Here is a 13,196-nt window from a genome sequence, read left to right as displayed (position 1 = left end):
CTTTCTCACTCACTCACTCCCTTCCTCCAATGCAGGATGTCCTTTTAGTCGAAGGCAAGGCAAAAAGCAATGGGTGGAAATGAGTCAAGGAGAGAAGCAACTTAGGACTAAGGAGAAATTTCATGACAGTTGGAACAATTAATCAGTGAAACAACTTGCCTCCAGAAGTTGTGAATGCTCCAACACTGAACGTTTTTAAGAAGACGTTGGATAGCCATTTGTCTGTAGTGGTGTAGGGTTTCCTGCCTAAGCAGTGGGTTGGACTAGAAGACCTCCAAGGTCCCTTCCAACTCTGTTATTCTATTCTATTCTATTCTACCCTAGTCCTAGTCCTAGTCCTAGTCCTAGTCCTAGTCCTAGTCCTAGTCCTAGTCCTAGTCCTAGTCCTAGTCCTGTTCTTCTATTCTATTCTATTCTATTCTATCCCATCCTTCCCTCCCTCCCTCTTTCTTTCTTTCTTTCTTTCTTTCTTTCCTTCCTTCCTTCCTTCCTTCTTTCTTTCTTTCTTTCTTTCTTTCTCTCTTTCTTTCTTTCCTGAGCAGGGGGTTGGACTACAAGGCCTCCAAGATCCCTTCCAATTTTGTTATTCTGTTCTGATATTTTATTTCTGTATTAACTATCTTCTCCATTTTTTCTCATTAGTCCCCCCTCACTTTAAAAAATAAAATAATCAAAAATTATGAGAGTCCTAAGTGCAAAGCATTGGTTGAAAAATCCCTCCTGGTTCACAGACATTTTAAAAATGTGGCTATTGTGATATCTAAGCAATAAATATGTATTATATGATTTGCTTCCATCTTCACAAGCAAGGAAAAACTTGTTTTCCCTCCATGAAGAAACATCATTCTGAAAAATAGGAATCATCAAATAGGAGAACCTAAAACCAACTCTTTCTCAGGCCTGCAGCATCTTTTCTTCTGGATCTTTGGCCTGCCACTATGCATTCTACTATGCATTTTCTATTGTGGAAAAATGGGAGGAGGGTTTGTAAGGAGTGAGGTGCTATGTAGGCATAACAAAATTCTTTCTAGAAAGCCAAGGTTATCCTTTGTCTTTGCACCTCTGCACCTGACCAGAACTGGATGGGCGGAACTGCCAGCATGGAAGTGGAACATTGGACCATGTGATGGACCTGTGGGTGTGGGGGCAAGATCTTGAACTTTCAACTAGGTGGGGAAAACTGGGAAGTCTTCAGATTCGGGTTTTCCCAGACATGCCAACATGGCTTTCTTAATAAATTGGAACTTTGAGCAATACTTTGCCTTGGACTCCGATTTACTTTTGGATGCTATTTGAAACCCTGACACTCTTCTTCCTTGTGTTATTCATATGCTATGGTAGGGTCCACTTCAACTCCCCTCCTAGGGCCCTGTAATCCCTTAATGTTTTCCCAGTTGCAATGTATGGCTGTGAAAGTTGGCTGAGCACCAAAGAATTGAGGCCTTTGAACTATGGTGCTGGAGAAGACTCCTGTGAGTCCCTTGGACTGCAAGGCAATACAACCGGTCAGTCCTAAAGGAGATCAACCCTGACTGCTCTTTAAAAGGCCAGATCCTGAAGATGAAACTCAAATACTTTGGCCACCTAATGAGAAGGAAGGAGTCACTGGATAAGAACCTGATGTTGGAAATGATGGAGGGCAAAAGAAGAACGGGACAACAGAGAGTGAGGTGGCTGGATGGAATCAGTGAAGCAGTAGTCATGAGCTTAAATGGACTCCGGGGGATGGTAGAGGACAGGAAGGCCTGGAGGAGTGTTGTCCATAGGGTCACAATGGGTCAGACATGACTTTGCAACTATCAACAATAAATCCCTTAATTCAGAGTAGAGTCAGGGTGACTGGATGCAGCTGAGCATTTACTGGCCATTTGCCCTTCCTGATGCCACACAGAGTTTGCAGCAGTTGTTTTTTTTTCATCCTAGGAGAGAAACATCTGCCGCTACCTAGGATTGAACACTTGGGAGGCAAGAATCTTCACCACTACGACATCATACTGCTTACAACCTGTAACCAACTATGGATCATTATAATAGATTAAAGACCTCATTCTCATGATAATTGCTGTGGTTTGGTAAGCTATAGAAATGAAGTTTTAAACAGGAACATTCATTCATTGTCCTTATTTAAAGATGAACAAAACAATCTCAGTGGATCCTTCACTAGCTCTAAAATGGAAAACAAGTATTCCCAGGTCCATGTGTGACTGTTTATACACCTCCTAACATTCTCTCTCGACACTGGTTTGCATACAAACAATTTTTTACAGAGGTTTGGAGCCACGTTCTCCTGTCTCACTCAGTGGCTCATCTCTAAAATGAGGACACCATCCCAAAAGTTGCTTTTTCAAAAGGCAACTGCACTTTTAGGCCATGTAAAACTAGGAAGGGACGCAGTGGCTAAGACACTGAGCTTGTCAATCAGAAATATTGGCAGATCAGCGGTTCAATCCTAGCATCACATAATGGAGTAAGCTCCCATTACTTGTCCCAGCTTCTGCCAACCTAGTAGTTCAAAAGCATGTAAAATGCAAGTAGAAAAATAGGGACACCTTTGATGGGAAGGTAACAGCATTCCATGCGACTTCAGTGTTTAGTCATGCTGACCACATGACCATGGAGACATCTTTGGACAGGCTGGCTCTTCAGCTTTGAAATGGAGATGAGCACTGCCCCCTAGAGTAGGAAACGACTAGCACATATGTATGAGGGAAACTTTTACCGTTACCTTTACTTAAAATAGGACTTTGTCATCTTTAGTTGAGAATGAGGTTGCAGTTCTTTAAATATACTTGGGGCATCATTTGTGAGTCCTTCCAATGTCCAGTTACCTTTTGAAAAAGCATTTAGGGACAAGATCTGGATGACTCAGAATCTCCATAGACATGTAGACACCGTCTCTGACTTCTTTCTTCTTTACTATTATGCAAATTATAGTGATTTAACGGTTGGCTTGTTGCTAACTCTCTAGAGGCTTCTTTGCACCCTTTGAGAAGATTTGACACAAAATGCCAGTAATATATTTTCACCTTGATTTCACAAAAACCGCTTGGGAGAATGCCATGGCATTGGAAATATGTGAGTGCATAAATGTAACCAGAAGGTGAAAGGATCTGGGGAGGTATTTAGGACAGTTTTTTCTCCTCTTTGCTTCAGAAATGGAGTCTTGGCTGAATTCTGCCTAAAATAAGAATGCTTCCTTCCCACTCTTTGTTCAATTCACTCATCAGGTTGTAGGCTCCGTGAGGAGCGTGTCATGTTGTTGCTTCTGCTGCTTCTGTGGGCCCAGGGAGTTTGGGGGATGCTCAAATGCCCCCTGACTTTGAAGAGGGATGAGGTGGATCCAAGGAATCATTACAGGCTGGGAGACTTTTCCATTGGTGGCATCATCTCTGCAACTCAGGCTACGTTTGAAAGATTAAGTTTCAAAAAATCTCCTATGACTCCAGTTTATGAGTAAGTTTAGCTTCCGGTACTGCATTAGAGAAAGGCTATTTCTGCTTTATTATATTGTTACTTATTTCTGTCATATTTACCTCTATAACTGTCTGATTTATCTCTTCAACCAAACATGAGAGACTTCAACGGATAATTAGAACTGCAGAAAAAACAATTGCTACCAACCTGCCTTCCATTCAGGACGTGTATACTGCACAAGTCAAAAAGAGGACTGTGAAAATATCTACAGACCCCTCACATCCTGGACATAAATTGTTTCAACTTCTACCCTCAAAACGACGCTATAGGGCACTGCACACCAGAACAACTAGACACAAGGACAGTTTTTTCCTGAATGCCATCACTCTGCTAAACAACTAATTCCCACAACACTGTACAAATAATTTACTAATACTGTATTACTATTATTCTTCTCACCCTTCCTAGCACCTATCTCTTCCCGCTTATGATTATAACCATGTTGCTTGTATCTTTACAATTTATATTGTTTTATAGTATGATTTGATTGCTTATTAGTAACCTATGACTATCACTAAGTGTTGCATCTTATGATTCTTGATGAGTGTATTCTCTTTTATTTTTATTTTTTATGTATGAGAGCATACGCACAAAGACAAATTCCTTGTGTGTCCAATCACACTTGGCCAATAAAGAATTCTATTCTATTCTATTCTATTCTATTCTATTCTATTCTTTCAACAGTTCCAGTAAGCATATTCTTCCATATCGTGTTTGAGGCTCCAACCCTGCAGTTGAGGAGCTTCCTTTGAAATTGTCAAGTACAGAGAGCAAGCATCTTTTTTTCTCGACTTTGAAAAACAAACAGCCACTTTCCTTGACAGAGCTGGACTGACAATAGGGAGGAGAGAGAATGTATTCCCTTCTACCCCTCCCTTCTGCCACGAAGGATCAATGTATATACAAAAATGTAGGAATGCTGTGGTTTCCCCTCCCCCTGCACTGAAATGGCAATAGTTCTCCTCTTCTGTTTGTGGTGTGTAGGTTCATAGACAACACACAAGACTTCCAGATCAGTATTTATTATTTCACTGAGTTTCCATGTCTCCTAGTGTCCAGTTTGAACCTTAATCCTCTAATGAATTAAATGAAATGTATGTCTCCAGTCAAAGACCTCTGACAGTGGACTACAAATTACAAACATGTAGGAACCGATCACTTTTTAGCTTGGTTAAGGGTCACAGTTTCGGGTCTAAGTGCCTACTTAATTATTCAATGTTTAGCATGGAAAAATAGGTCAAGCAGCTCTAATATGAAAACCTGGAGAACTTAACTGGAGTGAAAAAGAGAGAATATTTAAAGTCTATCTGAAATCTTAGACCAACTACAAAGGTACTGACAATCTCAAGAATAAGCCAAAGCTAATAAATAGACTCCTTTAGATCTAAATTGCTGAGAATCTTCAAACAAATATAAATGGAAAGAATCTCAAATAAATGAGATATCTGGATACTGATTCTGAGGAGGAGAGGCAATAAATTAAACTAAAAATTAAATATAGGAATAGAATAAAATAGAATAGAATAACAGAGTTGGAAGAGACCTTGGAGGTCTTCTAATCCAACCCCCATCTCGAGCTCTGGGAAGATTAAGGATCTTTTTTATGACAGAAGACTCAATCCATCTAAATATGCATCAAATGTTCAAAACCTGAAAAGCTGTCACATACTTGTTTAGTACTTTTGAAATATCACTATAATTTATTAATGTAGTTTAGAATGTTTTATTGTTTCTGATTTACATTTTTCTGTTTTGCTCTAATCCACTGAGAACAATTCCTGGTCTTAGGCAGATTAGAAGTAGTCGGTGTGTGTGTGTGTGTGTAAGAGATTGAATTAACTTTTTTTTTCATTGATTACCGTATGTTCAATAAATTATCCTTGCAGGATAAAAACAACACAATACTGGAAAATGTTATCCTTCCTTTTTGCCATCCAGGAGATCAACCAAGATTCCCATCTCTTACCCAATATCACTCTGAGCTACAATATTTATGAAAATTATTTCCATCCAGGAAAGACTTCGGATGCTTTGCTGGACCTGCTCTCAGAGGGGGAGGGCAACGTTCCCAACTACAGTTGTGGGAGGCAGAGAAACACAGTGGCTGTTCTGGAAGGGACTGAAACCAGCTTCTCCATCCAGATATCATCCATGTTGGGCCCCTACAAAATCCCACAGGTGAGTCTTTGCTGAGAAGACAGTTTTCAATCAGGCATTTTTCAATCCGAGGACCTCTCTTATAAATGAAGATCAGGATTTTATTATAGAAATGAAGACAGCTTTCAATCAGAGGACCTGTCTTATAAATGAAGATGAGGTATTTATTATCCAAATGATAGGTCCTAACATTGAAGGTTTGGGTTATCCAAAGGGAGGGAGGGGGAAAACAAACATATCCCCTCTCTCCATGGTTGCAGTCTAGATTTGGCATCTTCTGTGATTAAAAGAAATCACCATTCAAGCAGCAAATTGGGAGAGAAGCAGTGCAATGAAGCAATGAGTGCAGAGATGATATTCTACAGGATTGGACCGGTTCTCCTGAATCAGTAGCGGAAATTGTGGGTAGGCACGCCCACCTGCCCTGGCTCTATTTTGTCCTATTTGGGGACATTTTTTGAGCAAAGCACATGCACGGAAGGCCGGGCACATACATGAAGGGGTGTGTGTGAGTGAAGCGAATGTGCTTGTGTGCACACGCTCACAATTGTGAACCTGTAGAGAAGGTAAGTGAAAAACAACCACCCCCGAACGGTGAATAGAGAATTCTTCACTACAAGCAGTGGGACTAACCCTTCATTAGAGTCAGAATTGTTAGTCTATGTTTCAGCCCTCTTGGGTAAAACAACCCCTTTTCCTTACTTTTTAGATTAGTTACAATTTTGTTACCCAGATTCTGAGAGATAAAAGTGGCTTTCCTTTCTTCTACCCAATGCTCCCTACGGAAGGGTTCCAGTATTCAGGGATAGTCAAACTTCTCCTCCATTTCAAGTGGACTTTGGTTGGTCTGATTGCTCCGGAGAGTGACCAGGGCCAAAAATTCATCGCAACATTGACATCCATGCTGATCAGAAATGGCATTTGTCCGGTTATATCACATAACTTTTCGAAAAGTATTTTCCATTTCTCTCTCTATTTTCACCTGTATCACAGCTGGAAGGGAGCGAATGTCTTTCTGTACGCTGCAGAGGTTGATTCGATCAACGTAGGAATAGCCATCCTATACTTGGCCCATGAAAACATCAAGGAACGTGTTGCAGGAAAAGTCTTGATAACAACAGCGCTCTGGGATTTAAAGGTTTATTTCATGGAACAGAGGTTCCCTTTTCGATTCCTTCACAGTGCTCTTTCCTTTCTTTTGAAGACAAATCCAATGTCCAAGGATGGGGATTATGAACAGTTTTATTTTTCCATGAGGCATTTTGCAGAGAAAGCCTTTCTGTGCTCCTACACTGAGGATGCCTTTTCTGTGAAAGTCTGGAGACGGTGCAGAGAGAGAGAAGAACTGGAGGCTCTGTCCCAGGAAGAGATGGGTTGGATCCTGTATCTAGAAAACCTTTTCAATTACAAGAGCATCTGGGCTGTGGCCTGGGCATTACATGCAGCCTACTTGTCCAGATCCAAGAAGACAAAGATGGAAGGTGGCAAGAGCTTGGAAAATCCACGGCTGAAGGCTTGGCAGGTATTTGTTTCCTGTTACATCCTTCTTTCTTGCTGTTTTGTATTTGCAAGAAATTGGAAGTTATTCTGGGTAGGAAAATCATTCATTCTGAATATAAATAAATAAATGAATTGAAACCCAACTGTCTAGTTGTCTTTTAGCAGAGGTAGCAATAGAGTTTTGTTCTGTCAGCCTTCCTAGATGGACCAGATGGACAAACAAACCAGATGAACTATTTTGATTTTATTGTAAAACTACGTTAAAAGAATCTTGCAAGCCTGAATATACAAACCTTCCACCATCTTCTTTAAAGATTCAGACAAAGGCAGGACTAGAACTCACAGTCCACTGGTTTCTATGCCTGGTAGCTAAACCAGTAGACCAAGGGTGTCAAACTTAATTTCATTGAGGGCCGCATCAGGGTTGTGTTTGACCTGGGGGGACAGGGCAGGGGGGGGTGAAAGGTGGGGGTGGCCAGCTTCACATCACTAGTATCAAGAGTGCCTGTGGTGGCCTGAGCGCTTTGCCAGCAAAAATGGGCCCCCAAGCTCAGTATTCAGCTGCAACAGCCTCCTGCAACCCTCTGGCAGAGGCACCATGAATGAGTCTTTTGCTATTTCCAGGGTGACCCGGTGGGCCAGATTTAAGCACCCCATGGGTAGAGGTGGTATTCAGCAGGTTCTGACCAGTTCTGGGGAATCGGTAGGGGAAATTTTGAGTAGTTCAGAGAACCAGTAAATACCACCTCTGGCTGGCCCTGCCCCCATCTATTCTCTGCCTCCCAACTCCCAGCTGATCAGGAGGAAATGGGGATTTTGCAGTTACCTTCCCCTGACACACGCAACAAGCCATACCCACAGAGCCAGTAGTAAAAAAATTGAATCCCATCACTCCCCATTGGCCAGGTCTGGCCTCCAGGCCTTGAGTTTGACACCCCTGCACTAGACCATACTAGTTTTTATATAATAGTAATTTACTATATAATAGCAGTTGTTAAGGATTGTGATAAATCATTTCTGGAAAAGCCTGGACAATGAATCTGAACCCTTCATTTCTTACAAAGAAAAGAATCTTAGCCACAGAAGTCTGGCTATCACGTTCAAACATTCCCATTTTCTCTTCCATACCAGCTTCATCCTTTTCTTGAAAACTCCGAGTTTTATAATAAATCTATAGATGGAATGTATCTGGATGAGAAGGGAGACCTGACGGCGGATCTGGACATTGTCACTTGGCTGTTTCACAATGGGTCGTTTACCAGAGTGACGTTTGGCAGCCTAGAAAAACAGGGATCCCTGGATTTTAAGTTTATGGTCAATCCACAGGGTGTGGCAGAGATGGATAAGCTGAACAAGGTGGGGAATATCTTCATTCGACTCTTTCTGTCATCTGTTATTCTCCAATAGAGGCATCAAATTCTTTCTTTCTTTATTGATTAGTCCTTGGCCATATCAAAGCACAACGTTCCAGAAACAAATTATTACTAAAATTTGATAAAAGCAGTTTAAAATGGAATTGGATAAAATACAATAATTTAAGATATAGATAAAATATGATAAAATTATATTTTGGTGTCACCCCTGCCATCTACCCCAATCAGTCCCACATGGGGGAGGTGGCGCAGTGGTTAAATGCAGCACTGCAGGCTACTTCAGCTGACTGCAGTTCTGCAGTTCAGCTGTTCAAATCTCACCGGCTCAGGGTTGACTCAGCCTTCCATCCTACCGAGGTGAGTAAAATGAGGACCAGGATTGTTGTTGGGGGCGATATGCTGACTCTGTAAACCGCTTAGAGAGGGCTGAAAGCCCTATGAAGTGGTATATAAGTCTAATATTGCTATTGCTATATTCAGATCTCAGCTGAACCATTTTGCTTAAGTACTGTGCTGTGTTAAACGTTATTTTCAGGTTTTGACTGCACATAAGGTAAGTTGTTTTGATATGGGGATCCCAATGGGTCATTCATTTGGTACATAGACCGAGGTACCTGTCACTCACTCTCTTACACAGGCAACAATCAAATAGGGTGTGAGCCAGGTCTTCTACCTCTGGCACTCTGCAAATGCAGAGACATTCATTGTAGGGTGTAGAATGGAATCTCCCATATCTGACAAGCTGTTTGGATTAGATACCAAAAATCTATCCTTAACCATTAAAGACAGGGGATCCCAATCCCTGGTTCGGAGCCCAGTACTGTGCCATAGCACATTCAGAACTGGGCCGCATAAGTGGTGGGCCCACCACTTGAGCAAATGCAGCTGCATGCATGTGATGGGCTGTCTGCTAAAGCAAAGCAAGGTTATGGCATGCACGTGAAAGGAGACCAGGAAGCCTGTAATTGTGGAGATTGTCTAGCAAGAACAAAAAATGCTTATTCACAGGGAATATGCATGTGTAAAGCTTGTAACAATTCTGGGTGACTAGAAAGCTGGTAAAAGTAACAAAGAGTTAGGCATCTTGCAGACCTCAGCTAGAAGTTGGGAATTGAGATGGCCTGGAGCAATAGAATAATTGTTAGATCATGACTAAAATGTTTATTAGATGATATTTCTCATATATCCCACTTGACACACACATCCCGCTTCAGTGAAAATGTATAGAGCTTTGTTAATTCTATGGTTCAGGGTTCCTTGGCATTTTGGCCAGGACCCCTTTTCAATAGAGTGCTTCAATACCGTGTTTTCCCGAAAATAAGACAGGGAAACAGGGTAAAAGGAGACAAAACCTGCACCTCATGTCTGCTGTCCTTCATTGGTCTCAGCACCAGGATCAGACCCAAATTGGAGACAACACACAAGTGCACTTCCCTCTGCTGCTTATCCAGAACCATCCCCTCTCCAACCATCCCCACCCCCTGCGACCTCCACCATCAGTCCACAAAGCCTGAAAAGTTGGGGACCATTGATTTAAGGGAACTATATACTAGCCTTCTGTGATGCTAAGAAGGTCTGAGATAGGGACGGTTAGGTTTCATTTCCCCAAAGGGAAAATAACATCCATTAAACTTTACCTACAGCAATTTAATATGTAAATTTAAAACCTAAACTAAAAATGGAAGAAAGGAGAAATGGGAAACAACATGCAACAAGCAGATTGTTGATCTCTTTATATAGGCTTCCATTTTGCAAAGCTAAACCTTAAACTGAGTATCATCTATCTCTTTCCTCCCCCGCCCTTTTCCCTGGAAATTAAATCATAACTCATTTTCTGAGTGGACTTCCTTTTTTCAGCCCCTGCCTCCTTCCAGGTGTGTGGAAAGCTGCCATCTTGGATTCATGAAGGTGCCTCAGGAAGGGGAGCCCATCTGCTGCTATGACTGTCTTCTCTGTGCAGAAGGAACCATCTCCACCATGGAAGGTGGGTGGCACTGTTGAAAGAAATGTCCTTCTGGGTTCAGCTCCAAGTAGGGAAGAAGACACTGGAGACATGGAGGCTCCTTGGAAAGATGGTTTATTGTTGGACAGGGCCACATGGCTTGAGCCCTGTACAGAAAAGGTGATCACATGTTTCAATGTTGGTGGAGAAGAAGAAAAGAAGGGCTGAGGGAGGGGCTTGCTAGGCTTTTCATACCCTGTTTAGTCCCACCTCTTTGTTTCCCATTCCTGTGTAAGAAATGTATTCTGATTGGTTGTCAGATTCCCATGGTGCCATGCAGGGGGCTACCCTCTAGGCTGTGATGAGTTCTCAGGTGCCTTGTGGTCAGTTGAGTATATTATCATGCCTTTCTGTAGCTGCTGGTGAAGTCTTTATTATGTAAAGTGGCTAGCCTGGCCATCTCAATGGTCCATTAACTGGGGATGGGCAAGAAGCTACAGGCAACTATTCTGTCTTTTAAAACATGTTTCTTTCTTTTCACATCCAGAGAAATATTCTGCCTTTTCAATATTTCCTAGGATATTTCATTTTTCTGGGAGAGGGCTGGATGATAACTTCCCACAGCACCACAGGAAAGGGACAACCTTTCCTTTTTAGGAAGACCACTTACCCCAACATTTTTTTTCATTTTGATAAGCAGTTTAACAATTTATACCTTTCTCAGAAATATATATTTTTGCCTAGTGAGCAGAGGTGGTATTCAGCTGGTTCTCTCTGGTTTGGGTGAACTAATAGCGGTGGCCGCGGGAGGCTCTGCCCACCTGCCCTGACGTAATGCACGAGCACTGCACATGCGCAGAAGGGTTCACATTTGCAAACCTGTAGGGAAGGTAAGTGAATCCCACCGCTGCTAGTGAGTGTTAAGACATGACCTTGAAGGTTAAACTGGGAGCAGAATATTAAAACATAGGGGCTCATTAATGGTTTAGCATTACCAGGGAGATGCCCTCTCATATTCTTCAACTTCATTACATCTTTCTGATGAAAGAAATGTCCTTCTGAGTTCGGCTCCAAGTGGGGAAAAAGACACTGGAGACATGGAGACTGCTTGGAAAGATGGTTTTAATGGTGGACAGGACCACGTGGCTGAGTCCTGAGCAGAAAAGGTGATCACATGCTTCAATGTTGGTGGAGAAGAAGAGAAGAAGGGCTGAGGGAGGGGCTTGCTAGGCTTTTTATAACCTGTTCAATCCCACCTCTCTGTTTCCTGTTCCTGTGTAAGAAATGTATTCTGATTGGTTGTCAGACTCCCATGTGGCCATGCAGGGGCAACTCTCTAGGCTGCGTTTTGAATCCAGATTTGGTTGAGTTCTCAGATGCCATGTGGTCAGTTGGGGCCAATATTATCATGCTTTAATCCCATCCCCCTGCAGCTGAAGTGGAGAAGTCTTTATTATGTAAACGGACTAGCTTGGCCTTCTTGATGGCCCATTGACAAAGTGGGGATGGGCAGGAAGCTACAGGCAGCTATTCTGTCTTTTAAAACATGTGTCTTCCTTTTCACATCCAGAGAAATATTCTGCCTTTTCAATATTTCCTAGGATATTTCATTTTTCTGGGAGAGGGCTGGGTGATAACTTCCTACATTTCATTATTTCAAATTGCTATTCACCCCATTTCTCTTAAAAGCTAGCAATTGCAGGACATAATGGCATGGGTTATTGCCTGACACTGGGGGAGGAAGAGATATGTGATTCGAAAGAACTGAGTTAGGCCTGAGCCTTCTTGATCTAGTGAGAGTAAAGTGTGCAAAATGCTTGGGACAGGAGTGCTTCGGAAAGTCCTAAAATTACCTTGAACTCAGTGTGGCAGGAATTACCTCCTTCTCTTCAACCCCTGTCAGATGCCTTGATGGCCGTTTCCTTTTTCAATAGTCAAACTCACACAAATATAGTTGCTAGGTGAGAACAACAGTTTAATCAAGATTGAGTAAGTAAACAGCAGATGAGGAAAATAAGGTAAATCATAAAAGGGTCTCTTTGGAAAGAAAATTTGCCTGGAGAATTTCAACAGAAATGGGCAGAAGTGATTTCTCCCAAAATGGCATGCTAAGTGGCGGGCAGCTCTTTCTCTCCCGCTGACAAATTGCTGATTTCACCACCAAAGCTGGTTATTTGCTGGGTTTGCTCCAGGGGTGGGTTCCTGTCAGTTCTAACCTCTTCTATAGAAGAGGTTCCACAAATCTACAGTGCCATTTAGAACCGGATCCAATTCCCTCCCTCCCGGTCCATCCGTCTGCACATCATCAAGATGAAGAGCGAGAGGAGGAATTCTGGGAGTTGAAGTCCACAAGTCTTAAAGCTGTCAAGTTTGAACACCCCTGGGTTTTTTTCCCTAAAGGGTTAGGGGTGCAAGGGTCTTGTAACTTGACAGCTTTAAGACTTGCACACTTCAATGCCAGAGTTCCTGAGCCAACATTTTGGTTGCTAAGCAAGAGCGTTGTTAAGTGAGTTTCACCACATTTTACAAGTTGGCCATGCCCACCCGGTCACATGGCCAGCAAGCCACTCCCACAAAGCAGGCCACACCTACAGAAGAGGTTCTAAAAATTTTTGAAACCCACCACTGGTTTGCTCCCTGTTTTTGAAGGAGAGGCTAGGAAGGGCCCAAGATGATCTTTGGTCAGGAGCCTATGGAAAAGGTATGATGATAAAGATCATAATTTTCGGTAAGAAGTGATCAGAAAATCA

Source organism: Thamnophis sirtalis, unplaced genomic scaffold, assembly GCF_051295495.1.
Source record: "Thamnophis sirtalis isolate CommonGarterSnake01/CBP01778 unplaced genomic scaffold, rThaSir2_p1.2 scaffold_3, whole genome shotgun sequence".
In the NCBI taxonomy this organism is placed as follows: domain Eukaryota; kingdom Metazoa; phylum Chordata; class Lepidosauria; order Squamata; family Natricidae; genus Thamnophis; species Thamnophis sirtalis.
Note: the sequence above shows the minus strand (reverse complement) of the source record.